We start from the raw sequence: 12956 nt of genomic DNA on the forward strand, positions 1-12956 counted from the left end.
GTACATCGGCGGAACTCTACTTAAGAGAGCGGAGCACCATTCTCTCGGGTAAGAAGTAATCGAGCGCGACTTCTTCCACTCTTACCTTTCTCAGATTGCTTCCCGCGGCGCTTCCTGGTGGCAGATTCCTGGAGAGGATGAAAGGTACGCGATCTTTCTCCTAATACCTAACTCTTTTGGTGATTTTTATTTTCTTCTGATTATTAATATAAGTTTTGTGCATGCTTCCTTTCTAAATTAATTGAACCCATCTTTTTCCTTGTAGTTGTTGCTTCTCCTAACAAAGGTTCATACAGTTTAGTTTCGGAAGATGATCGCAACACCGACACAAACTGCTCAAATCACAGGACCTTAGTTTTTTTACGAACGTTATCGAATCATTTCGTTTAAAAAATGTAACAGGACATGAATTATTATTTTAAGCGAATCTAACGAAGACACGTCATATGATGACGTGGTATTGTCTTACCTGGTATGTACATCGGTGGAACTCTACTTTAGAGAGAGGAGCACCATTCTCTCGGGTAAGAAGTAATCGAGTGCAACTTATTCCGCTCTTACCTTTCTCAGATTGATCTCCGCGAAGCTTCCTGGAGACAGATACTTGGAGAGGAAGAAAGGTACGCGATCGTTCTCCTAATACCTAATTCTTTTGGTGATTTTTTTTTTCTTCTAATTATTAATTGAAGTTGTGCGCAGACTTCCTTTCTTAATTAATTGAAACCACTTTTTTCTTTGTAGCTGTTGCTTCTCCTAACAAAGGTCCATGCAGTTTAGTTTCGGAAGAAGATCGCAACACCGACACGAACTGCTCAGATGACAAGACCTTAGTGTTTTTACGAACGTTGTAGAAATATTTCGTTTAAAAAATGTAACAGGACAGGAATTATTATTTTAAGCGAATCTAACGAAGACACGTCATATGATGACGCGGTATTGTCTTACCTGGCAAGTACATCGGCGGAACTCTACTTAAGAGAGCGGAGCACCATTCTCTCGGGTAAGAAGTAATCGAACGAAACTTCTTTTGCTCTAACCCTTCTCAGAATCCTCCACGCGGCGCTTCCTGTAGGCAGATTCCTGGAGAGGAAGAAAGGTACGCAATCCTTCTCCTAATATCTAATTCTTTTGGTGATTTTTATTTTCTTCTGATTATTGATAGAAGTTGTGCGCAGACTTCCTTTCTAAATTAATTGAGACCACCTTTTTCTTTGTAGCTGTTGCTTCTCCTAACAAAGGTCCATGCAGTTTAGTTTCGGAAGAAGATTGCAACACCGACATGAACTTCTCAAATGACATGACCTTAGTGTTTTTACGAACGTTGTCGAAACATTTCGTTTAAAAAATGTAACAGGACAGGAATTATTATTTTAAGCGAATCTAACGAAGACACGTCATATGATGACGTGGTATTGTCTTACCTGACATGTACATCGGCGGAACTCTACTTAAGAGAGCAGAGCACCATTCTCTCAGGTAAGAAGTAATCGAGCGCAACTTCTTCCGCTCTTACCCTTCTCAGATTGCTCCCCGCGGCGCTTACTAGAGGCAGATTCCTAGAGAGGAAGAAAGGTACGCGATCCTTCTCCTAATACCTACTTCTTTTGGAGATTTTTCTTTTCTTCTGATTATTAATAGAAGTTGTGCGCAGGCTTCCTTTCTAAATTAATTGAAAGCACCTTTTTCTTTGTAGTTGTTGCTTTTCTTAACAAAGGCCAATGCATTTTAGTTTCGGAAGAAGATCGCAACACCGACACGAACTACTCAAATGATAGAACCTTAGTGTTTTTATGACCGTTGTCGAAACATTTCGTTTAAAAAATGTAACAGGACAGGAATTATTATTTTAAGTGAATCTAACGAAGACACGTCATATGATGACGTGGTATTGTCTTACCTGGCATGTACATCGGCGGAATTCTTCTTAATAGAGCGGAGCACCATTCTCTCAGGTAAGAAGTAATCGAGCGCAACTTCTTCCGCTCTTACCTTTCTCAGATTGCCCCCCGCGGCGCTTCTTGGAGGCAGATTCCTGGAGAGGAAGAAAGGTACGCGATCCTTCTCCTAATACCTAATTCTTTTGGTGATTTTTATTTTCTTCTGATTATTAATAGAAGTTGTGCGCATGCTTCCTTTCTAAATTAATTGAAACCATCTTTTTCTTTGTAGCTGTTGCTTCTCCTAAGAAAAGGTCCATGCAGTTTAGTTTCAGAAGAAGACCACAACACCGACACGAATTGCTCAAATGATAGAACCTTAATGTTTTTACAAACGTTGTCGAAACATTTCGTTTAAAAAATGTAACAGGACATGAATTATTATTTTAAGCGAATCTAACGAAGACACGTCATATGATTACATGGTATTGTCTTACCTGGCATGTACATCGTCGGAACTCTACTTAAGAGAGCGGAGCACCATTCTCTAGGGTAAGAAGTAATCGAGCGAAACTTCTTCTGCTCTTACCCTTCTCAGATTGCTCCCCGCGTCGCTTCCTGAAGGCAGATTCCTGGAGAGGAAGAAAGGTACGCGATCCTTCTCCAAATACCTAATTCTATTGGTGATTTTTATTTTCTTCTGATTATTGATAGAAGTTGTGCGCTGGCTTCCTTTCTAAATTAATTGAAACCACCTTTATCTTTGTAGCTGTTGCTTCTCCTAACAATTGTCCATGCAGTTTAGTTTTGGAAGAAAATCGCAACACCGACACGAAATGCTCAAAAGGCAGGACCTTCGTGTTTTCACGAACGTTGTCGAAACATTTCGTTTAAAAAATGTCACAGGACAGGAATTATTATTTTAAGCGAATCTAACGAAGACACGTCATATGATGACGTGATATAGTCTTACCTGGCATGTACAACGGCAGAACCCTACTTAAGAGAGCGGAGCACCATTCTCTCGGGTAAGAAGTAATCGAGCGCAACTTCTTCCGCTCTTACCTTTCTCAGATTGCTCCCCGTGGCGCTTCCTGGAGGTAGATTCCTGGAGAGGAAGAAAGGTACGCGATCCTTCTCCTAATACCTAATTCTTTTGGTGATTTTTATTTTCTTCTGATTATTAATAGAAGTTGTGCGCAGGCTTTCTTTATAAATTAATTGAAACCACCTTTTTCTTTGTAGCTGTTGCTTCTCCTAACAAAGGTCCATGCATTTTAGTTTTGGAAGAAGATCGCAACACCGACACGAACTACTCAACTGATAGAACCTTAGTGTTTATACGAACGTTGTCGAAACATTTCGTTTAAAAAATGTAACAGGACAAGAATTATTATTTTAAGCGAATCTAACGAAGACACGTCATAGGATGACGTGGTATTGTCTTTCCTGGCATGTACATCGGCGGAACTCTACTTAAGAGAGCGGAGCACCATTCTCTCGGGTAAGAAGTAATCGAGCGCAACTTCTTCCGCTCTTACCTTTCTCAGATTGATCTCCGCGACGCTTCCTCGAGATAGATTCTTGGAGAGGAAGAAAGGTACGCGATCGTTCTCCTAATACCTAATTCTTTTGGTGATTTTTATTTTATTCTGATTATTAATTGAAGTTGTGCGCAAACTTCCTTTCTTAATTAATTGAAACCACCTTTTTCTTTGTAGCTGTTGCTTCTCCTAACAAAGGTCCATGTAGTTTAGTTTCGGAAGAAGATCGCAACACCGACACGAACTTCTCAAATGACAGGACCTTAGTGTTTTTACGAACGTTGTCGAAATATTTCGTTTAAAAAATGTAACAGGACAGGAATTATTATTTTAAGCGAATCTAACGAAGACACGTCATATGATGACGTGGTATTGTCTTACCTAGCATGTACATCGGCGGAACTCTACTTAAGAGAGCGGAGAACCATTCTCTCGGGTAAGAAGTAATCGAGCGAAACTTCTTCTTCTCTTACCCTTCTCAGAATCCTCCACGCGGCGCTTCCTGTAGGCAGATTCTTCGAGAGGAAGAAAGGTACGCGATACTTCTCCTAATATCTAATTCTTTTGGTGATTTTTATTTTCTTCTGATTATTGATAGAAGTTGTGCGCAGGCTTCCTTTCTAAATTAATTGAGACCACCTTTTTCTTTGTAGCTGTTGCTTCTCCTAACAAAGGTCCATCTAGTTTAGTTTCGGAAGAAGATTGCAACACCGACACGAACTGCTCAAATGACAGGACCTTAGTGTTTTTACGAACGTTGTCGAAACATTTCGTTTAAAAAATGTAACAGGACAGGAATTATTATTTTAAGCGAATCTAACGAAGACACGTCATATGATGACGTGGTATTGTCTTACCTGGCATGTACATCAGCGGAACTCTACTTAAGAGAGCGTAGCACCATTCTCTCAGGTAAGAAGTAATCTAGCGCAACTTCTTCCGCTCTTACCCTTCTCAGATTGCTCCCCGCGGCACTTCCTGGAGGCAGATTCCTAGAGAGGAAGAAAGGAACGCGATCCTTCTCCTAATACCTACTTCTTTTGGAGATTTTTATTTTCTTCTGATTATTAATAGAAGTTGTGCGCAGGCTTCCTTTCTAAATTAATTGAAACCACCTTTTTCTTTGTTGTTGTTGCTTCTCCTAACAAAGGTCCATGCATTTTAGTTTCATAAGAAGATCGCAACACCGACATGAACTACTCAAATGATAGAACCTTAGTGTTTTTATGAACGTTGTCGAAACATTTCATTTAAAAAATATAACAGGACAAGAATTATTATTTTAAGCCAATCAAACGAAGACACGTCATATGATGACGTGGTATTGTCTTACCTGGCATGTACATCGGCGGAACTCTACTTAATAGAGCGGAGCACCATTCTCTCAGGTAAGAAGTAATCGAGCGCGACTTCTTCCGCTCTTACCTTTCTCAGATTGCCTCCCGCGGCGCTTCTTGGAGGCAGATTCCTGGAGAGGACGAAAGGTACGCGATCCTTCTCCTAATACCTAATTCTTTTGGTGATTTTTATTTTCTTCTGGTTATTAATAGAAGTTGTGCGCAGGCTTCCTTTCTAAATTAATTGAAACCATCTTTTTCTTTGTAGCTGTTGCTTCTCCTAAGAAAGGTCCATGCAGTTTAGTTTCAGAAGAAGATCGCAACACCGACACGAACTGCTCAAATGATAGAACCTTAGTGTTTTTACGAACGTTGTCGAAACATTTCGTTTAAAAAATGTAACAGGGCATGAATTATTATTTTAAGCGAATCTAACGAAGACACGTCATATGATGACGTGGTATTGTCTTACCTGGCATGTACATCGTCGGAACTCTACTTAAGAGAGCGGAGCACCATTCTCTCGGGTAAGAAGTAATCGAGCGAAACTTCTTCTGCTCTTACCCTTCTCAGATTGCTCCCCGCGGTGCTTCCTGGAGGCAGATTCCTGGAGAGGAAGAAAGGTACGCGATCCTTCTCCTAATACCTAATTCTTTTGGTGATTTTTATTTTCTTTTGATTATTGATAGAAGTTGTGCGCAGGCTTCCTTTCTAAATTAATTGAAACCACCTTTTTTATTTGTAGCTGTTGCTTCTCCTAACAATGGTCCATGCAGATTAGTTTTGGAAGAAGATCGCAACACCGACACGAACTGCTCAAATGACAGGACCTTCGTGTTTTTATGATCGTTGTCGAAACATTTCGTTTAGAAAATGTAACAGGACAGGAATTATTATTTTAAGCGAATCTAACGAAGACACGTCATATGATGACGTGATATTGTCTTACCTGGCATGTACAACGGCGGAACCCTACTTAAGAGAGCGGAGCACCATTCTCTCGGGTAAGAAGTAATCGAGCGCAACTTCTTCCGCTCTTACCTTTCTCAGATTGCTCCCCGTGGCGCTTCCTGGAGGCAGATTCCTGGAGAGGAAGAAAGGTACGCGATCCTTCTCCTAATAGCTAATTCTTTTGGTGATTTTTATTTTCTTCTGATTATTAATAGAAGTTGTGCGCAGGTTTCTTTTCTAAATTAATTGAAACCACCTTTTTCTTTGTAGCTGTTGCTTCTCCTAACAAAGGTCCATGCCGTTTAGTTTTGGAAGAAGATCGCAACACCGACATGAACTGCTCAAATGATAGGACCTTAGTGTTTTTACGAACGTTGTCGAAACATTTCGTTTAAAAAATGTAACATGATAGGAATTATTATTTTAAGCAAATCTAACGAAGACACGTCATATGATGACGTGGTATTGTCTTTCCTGGCATGTACATCGGTGGAACTCTACTTAAGAGAGCAGAGCACCATTCCCTCGGGTAAGAAGTAATCGAGCGCGACTTCTTCCGCTCTTACCTTTCTCAGATTGCTTCCCGTGGCGCTTCCTGGAGGCAGATTCCTGGAGAGGAAGAAAGGTACGCGATCCTTCTCCTAATACCTAATTCTTTTGGTGATTTTTATTTTCTTCTGATTATTAATAGAAGTTGTGTGCATGCTTCCTTTCTAAATTAATTGAAACCATCTTTTTCTTTGTAGCTGTTGCTTCTCCTAACAAGGGTCCATACAGTTTAGTTTCCGAAGATGATCGCAACACCGACACGAATTGCTCAAATGACAGGACCTTAGTTTTTTTACGAACGTTGTCGAATCATTTCGTTTAAAAAATATAACAGGACAGGAATTATTATTTTAAGTGAATCTAACGAAGACACGTCATATGATGACGTGGTATTGTCTTACCTGGTATGTACATCGGTGGAACTCTACTTTAGAGAGAGGAGCACCATTCTCTCGGGTAAGAAGTAATCGAGCGTAACTTCTTCCGCTCTTACCTTTCTCAGATTGATCTCCGCGACGCTTCCTGGAGACAGATTCTTGGAGAGGAAGAAAGGTACGCGATCGTTCTCCTAATACCTAATTCTTTTGGTGATTTTTATTTTCTTCTGATTATTAATTGAAGTTGTGCGCAGACTTCCTTTCTTAATTAATTGAAACCACCTTTTTCTTTGTAGCTGTTGCTTCTCCTAACAAAGGTCCATGCAGTTTAGTTTCGGAAGAAGATCGCAACACCGACACGAACTGCTCAGATGACAGGACCTTAGTGTTTTTACGAACGTTGTCGAAACATTTCGTTTAAAAAATGTAACAGGACAGGAATTATTATTTTAAGCGAATCTAACGAAGACACGTCATATGATGACGTGGTATTGTCTTACCTGGCATGTACATCGACGGAACTCTACTTAAGAGAGCGGAGCACCATTCTCTCGGGTAAGAAGTAATCGAGTGAAACTTCTTCTGCTCTTACCCTTCTCAGAATCCTCCACGCGGCGCTTCCTGTAGGCAGATTCCTGGAGAGGAAGAAAGGTACACGATCCTTCTCCTAATACCTAATTCTTTTGATGATTTTTATTTTTTCTGATTATTAATAGAAGTTGTGTGCATGCTTCATTTCTAAATTAATTGAAACTGCCTTATCTAGTAAGAATAGTTATATTTAGTTTTTTTTTTCTTGTCTTTTTTTTTTGTCTTTGATCGTTTTTATTAGTTGAATGGAGTAGAATTGGAGTAGAATTGGTTATTTTGACCGATGACGTGGCAATACAAGGCGACAGACGGATAAGGACAATTTTTGGGTGGCCCCATTAAACAACATGTCCTATGCGCCACCTTCGTAGAAGATTATGTCAGGCGATGATAATTATGAAGATGCGACAGAATTTGTCTGTCGGGCAAGGACAATGCTCTAATTGTATCTCGGCGAGAGGCCCGAAGCGACAGTTAAAAAATAATCAAATACGATATAATTTTCTAATGTTTTTCATATTAAAATATGAGTATGTGTATTTTTGTTATATTGAAATGTGTATTTTTCTTAAGTAAATTTTATATTTCATTTTCTAATATTATTTAAATTAAAATGCAAGTGTTCATATTTTTGTTATATTGAAATGTATGTGTGTGTTTTTTAAATAAATTCACTGTCTTATTTTCTAGTATTATTCAAATAAAGTACGAATATTTGTATTTTTTCTAGTGTAATCTTCTAAATTTAGTTATTTTTTATTTTTAATTAAGAAAATATAAAAAAGATAATCCGATACACGAAGTTTTCACTATGCAGAGTCTCAGAAATGATCCAATATACACAATCTTACTTTATTTTTTTGTAAGATGCTGTTTTCAAGATTTGAATCTGTGATTTTTTTATTAAAAAATAATAATGTTATTGTTGAGCCAAGTCTCCAAGAAAATACCAAAGGTTAATAAAAAGTATAAATTTTTTTAATAATTAATTATAAAAGAATAAAAATCAAAATAAATTAAAATTTATTTGAAAAAGTAGATGTGTTAATTTTAAAAACTAACGCATGCTGATTTAAAATTAGCATGATTTTATGATATTATTTTTTAAAAATTATCATCACTTTTCGGCGTCAAAAGAATTAGTTGAGGCTTGTTAAGTATAAAATATTTATTTAATAAATTCATATTTAAGTATAATGTTGAAAATATAATCATACTTATCATTAAAAAAAATATATCCACACACACTCAATTCGATATTAAAAAGTTAATTATTTTCTCCTGATCAATAATAAAAGTTATATATATATATATATTCTTTTTCCAAATAAAATACGAATATGTGTATTTTTAGTGTAATCTTCTAAATTTAGTTATTTTTTTATTTTTAATTAAGAAAATACAAAAGGTTAATAAAAAGTATATTTTTTTAAATAATTAATTATAAAATAATAAAAATTAAATTTATTTGAAAAAGCACCTATGTTATTTTCAAAAACTAACGCATGCTAATTCAAAATTAGCACTATTTAATGATATTGATTTTTAAAAATTATCATCACTTTCCGACATAAAAAAAATGGTTGAGACTTTTTAAGTATAAAATATTTATATAATAAATTCATATTTAATTATAAAAGTTGAAAAAATAAACATACTTATCATTAAAAATTTATATTCACAAACACTCCATTCGATATAAAAAGTTAGTTATTTTCTTCCTATCAATAATAAAAGTCATGTATATATATACATATTCTTTTTCCAAATGAACATAAATTTTCTTTCAATCTATTATTGTTCCTCTTTCAACATTTTTTAAATAGAACAATTAAATTGTTTGTATGGACTTCACTGATAAAGATCAATGCAATTTAGTTTATCATTGCAAATAAGATCGTGAAAGGAATAACTCTTTTGGATTAATGCAATGAAATCCAATGAGGTCACTTTTGTAACAAAAGTGATCTCACTCGTTCTAGGCATTCCTCATAATTTCGTCCACGAGATCAACTTATAGTCGACCGTCGGATGACTAAAAGGTGTAAGATTTTTTTTCTCCAAGGGCGTGATGTGGTATTGTCTCATGTGACATGTGCGTAATGAAATACTTTTGTAGTTGAAGAAGCGTTGTATTTGAAGAATCTGGATAGAAATTATTGTTCCCATAAATATAACCGAGTTAGTACTTTGATGATAGAAAAATTAATAATTTTGATATCTCGATTCTTAAATTTATTCATTGTAATAATAAAGAAGTTAATAAATGATGATATTCTTTTCATAAAAAGGGGAAAATTCATTTAAATCAATTTAGACTATAGCTAGGAGAAATAAATTTATGTCTTAGATTTGATTCACAACCAATAAAATGCAAATAAGAGTCCTCTTTAATTTAAAAACTAATATTATTTTTTCAATAAAATCTTGGCTACGTTAATTACTTAATTTAGTTTGTTGCTATTAGGCGCATGATCCTGTCCGAATGTTGAACCAATGGATGCTGGGCGCGTGGCGCTCCCCGGCTACTGGTGTGGATCTTCTTCTGGTTGCACGAAGCTCCGGCGAACCTGCACAGAAGTCGGGCCGGAAAGGGGTTCCCAGCGGCGACCCTCCGACGCTCAAGTCAGGCAAGCAAGCAGTGAAGAAAGTGGCTCCAAAGGTGTATTCACGCGTACCTCCGGCGAAGGATGAGGGCCCTTATATAGGGCAGAGGAGAAGCGAGTGCACACATATCGAGGTGTACACGTGTCCGTAGCCCATACCCCAGTAAGGGCTTGTCAGTGAGCTTACCTGACCCATACTGCTACAGTCTAAGCATGTCCTCGATGGGACAGCGGAACCCCCTGTTGCGTGATTTGGAGTATGGTCATATCACGAAGCATGCCATCTGTCAGAAGATGTCCATTGTCTTTTCCTCTGAACTCCTGCCATGCATTCGACTGGCCCACGTCCCTCTTCCGTCCGACCGGTCATATATGATGGTCCACTTGGGAAATCCTCGGTAATGTGTTTTGTGGCGACTGTTAGCAGTATGCCTCATGCCTTCGGCCGAGCGTGCCGTCCGCTCGACCCTACGATCTTGCTCAATGAGCGTCGGAACCCTGACTTTCGACGACCCCTTTAACCATTAACCACACCGGCCGGCCGGCTGGCCGGACCCACACCTCTCCGGCCGGACTTCTGCCGCTTTGGCTTCCACGTGGTGTTGACCCCACCGGACGGGGGTCCCCTGTTCTTACAACCGGATCACTTGTCTCCCCTTCAAGTCTAGTCGAAGGAGGCAATTTGTCCGACTGACTGGACTACGAATTTAGCCGGGCGGATCATCCATGCTAGTATCCCCCGACCGGCCTGCCGCGGGGATGGCCTTGATTCCATGGCATTCGCTGGATCCCCTCGTGTTCTGCGCCAATCTTCGACATTAAGGCTGAGCATGCGTTCATTAAATGCATCGAATGATCGAACGCCACGTGGCGCAATGACATCATCGTACGGCGGCGGTGGCATGGTGCTCTGATGTGATCGAAGCGATTCGAAATGGATGGCCCGATGCCTGCTTTGATTCCCGTGACCTGGATCCAACGGTGGAGACCGCCCGGCCTCCACCCTATAAATCCTTCGTTTCCTTCTCTCTCGCACTTGCCTCTGCAATTTCGACCTCTGCCCCCAGCGCTTTAGAGCTTCGGCGATTCCGCTTCTGCTTTCCGACGACCTCCGGCGTCCCTTGTCCACTCCTTCTCACCGTAAGGCCATCTTTCCTTGTTTCCGGTGCTTTCCTTACATTCCTTTTCCATATTTTCGTCCTCAGGATATCCTTTCGTTCGCTGTCTTCCTCCTTTTGCCTTTTTGCCTTTTCAATTCCTTCCGATCGGACCATGGCTAGTTCTTCTCATCCGGAAGACCAGTCCCTTGGCCCATGGTACACCACCATGCAGTCCCGATTCGAACAGCGAGACTTCGATATTCTGACAGACAATTTCGAAATCCCAGATGATTTCGAAATTCGCTTAGCCGGTCCTTCCGCTCGGCCGCACAGGCCGCCGCGCGGAGCCTTCTGTGTCTTCCGCGACCAATTTACCGCCGGTCTGCGGTTCCCTGTACATCCTTTCATCATAGATGTTTGTAATTTCTTCGGTGTGCCGCTCGACAGTCTAGTACCCAACACCTTTCGTCTCCTTTGCGGTGTTGTTATTTTGTTCAAGATTCACAACATCCCCCTCCGGCCGGAGGTCTTCTTTTATTTCTACTACCCTAAGCAAGCCGAGCCGGGCACCTTCATGTTCCAAGCTCGACCCGGCTTAGTCTTCTTCAACAAGCTACCTACTTCCAATAAACATTGGAAGGATTATTTTTTCTACATCCGTATGCCCGATTGGGCCAACTTCCCGACCCAGTGGCAGGTCGGCCTACCTCCCACTCCCGAGCTGAAGAAATTCAAGACCCGACCGGACTACCTCCACACTGCAAATATACTAGCCGGTCTGCGACTTGACATCAATAAGCTTCTTCACGAAGGAGTGATGTACATCTTCGGCTTGAGTCCCATACGGACTCCTCTTCCGACCAACTTCGGTAAGAATTTTGCTTGGGCATTTGCTTTAATTGCTAACTGATTTCTTTTCTTTCCCTTGCAGCGGACATCGTCATGGATTCGGTGATGGCCGGCGTTTTGAAGAGAAAGGTGGCAGCGCTAGAAAACGCGGCGACCAGAGAAATGGAAGCGTTGGGTATCCAGCCGGTCGGATCCCACGAAGGAGAGAGCGGGACTCAAGCTGAGTCGACAACTCAAGCTTCTCAGCAAAACGTGGCAAGCGGAGCCACCCCTCCTGGAGAACCAACTGCCCCTTAGGAAGATTCCGCTCGGGAGGAGGAGCAGCCTCTACAAAAGAGGCGCCGAGTAGAGACTCCTCTACGGTCGGCTACCTCCGCGATCCAACCATCCGAGCGGGTCACTGCGACGGCTCGGGGCAAGGCGCCAGAGGTCGAAACCGTTTCGTCCGATCGGACTCCTTCTGACTGGGACGAGCCAGCTGCTCCAGTTGAGGCAACTCCGATCAACACCCTTCCGCCCGCTCGTCACTCAGTCCAGCGCTCGACCATTCATTCCCAATTTTCTGCGCCGACTTCTGATCCCCTTCCGACTGCCGGTCGGACGACCCCCGGTCATGGCCGCACGATTCGGGTCACTCTTCATCTCCCGACTGAAGAGCTGCTGCCAGAGGCCGACCGCCCAACCGTGCCCGAGCACACCATTACCTTGAAAGGGCCCCTAGCTGAGATGTGGGCCGATGCTCGGGCACGCACAGCGCTGATCCCCCTCCGAAACTTGGCCAACAGCCACATGCGGGAGGCCACGGGGGTAAGTTCGCTCTCTCCGAAGTTTTGTATGCATTCTTTCCGATCGGCTGATAACAACTCTAATTTTCTTTTTCCAGAGATGAGTGGAGGAGATTGCAGTCTCCAACCGCCTAGCCCTGGTGGATGAGGAGTTAAGGCAGCTGAAGGCGGAGTGCGGTCCGTCCGGCCCTCAGGGCCCTTCATATTCTGAGCTGCAAAAGGAGCTGAAGAAAGCTCAAGATTTGCTGGCGGCCGAGCAGAAGAAGCCAGCTGATCAGACCCACGCCCTGGCCCAGTCCGAGCGATAAGTCAAGTCGCTCGACACAAAAATAACCTTGGCCACCACTCGGAAAAATACAGCTATCTCTGATCTGGAGAAAAAGAACATGG

Source organism: Zingiber officinale, chromosome 8A (genome assembly GCF_018446385.1).
Source record: "Zingiber officinale cultivar Zhangliang chromosome 8A, Zo_v1.1, whole genome shotgun sequence".
Lineage (NCBI taxonomy): Eukaryota > Viridiplantae > Streptophyta > Magnoliopsida > Zingiberales > Zingiberaceae > Zingiber > Zingiber officinale.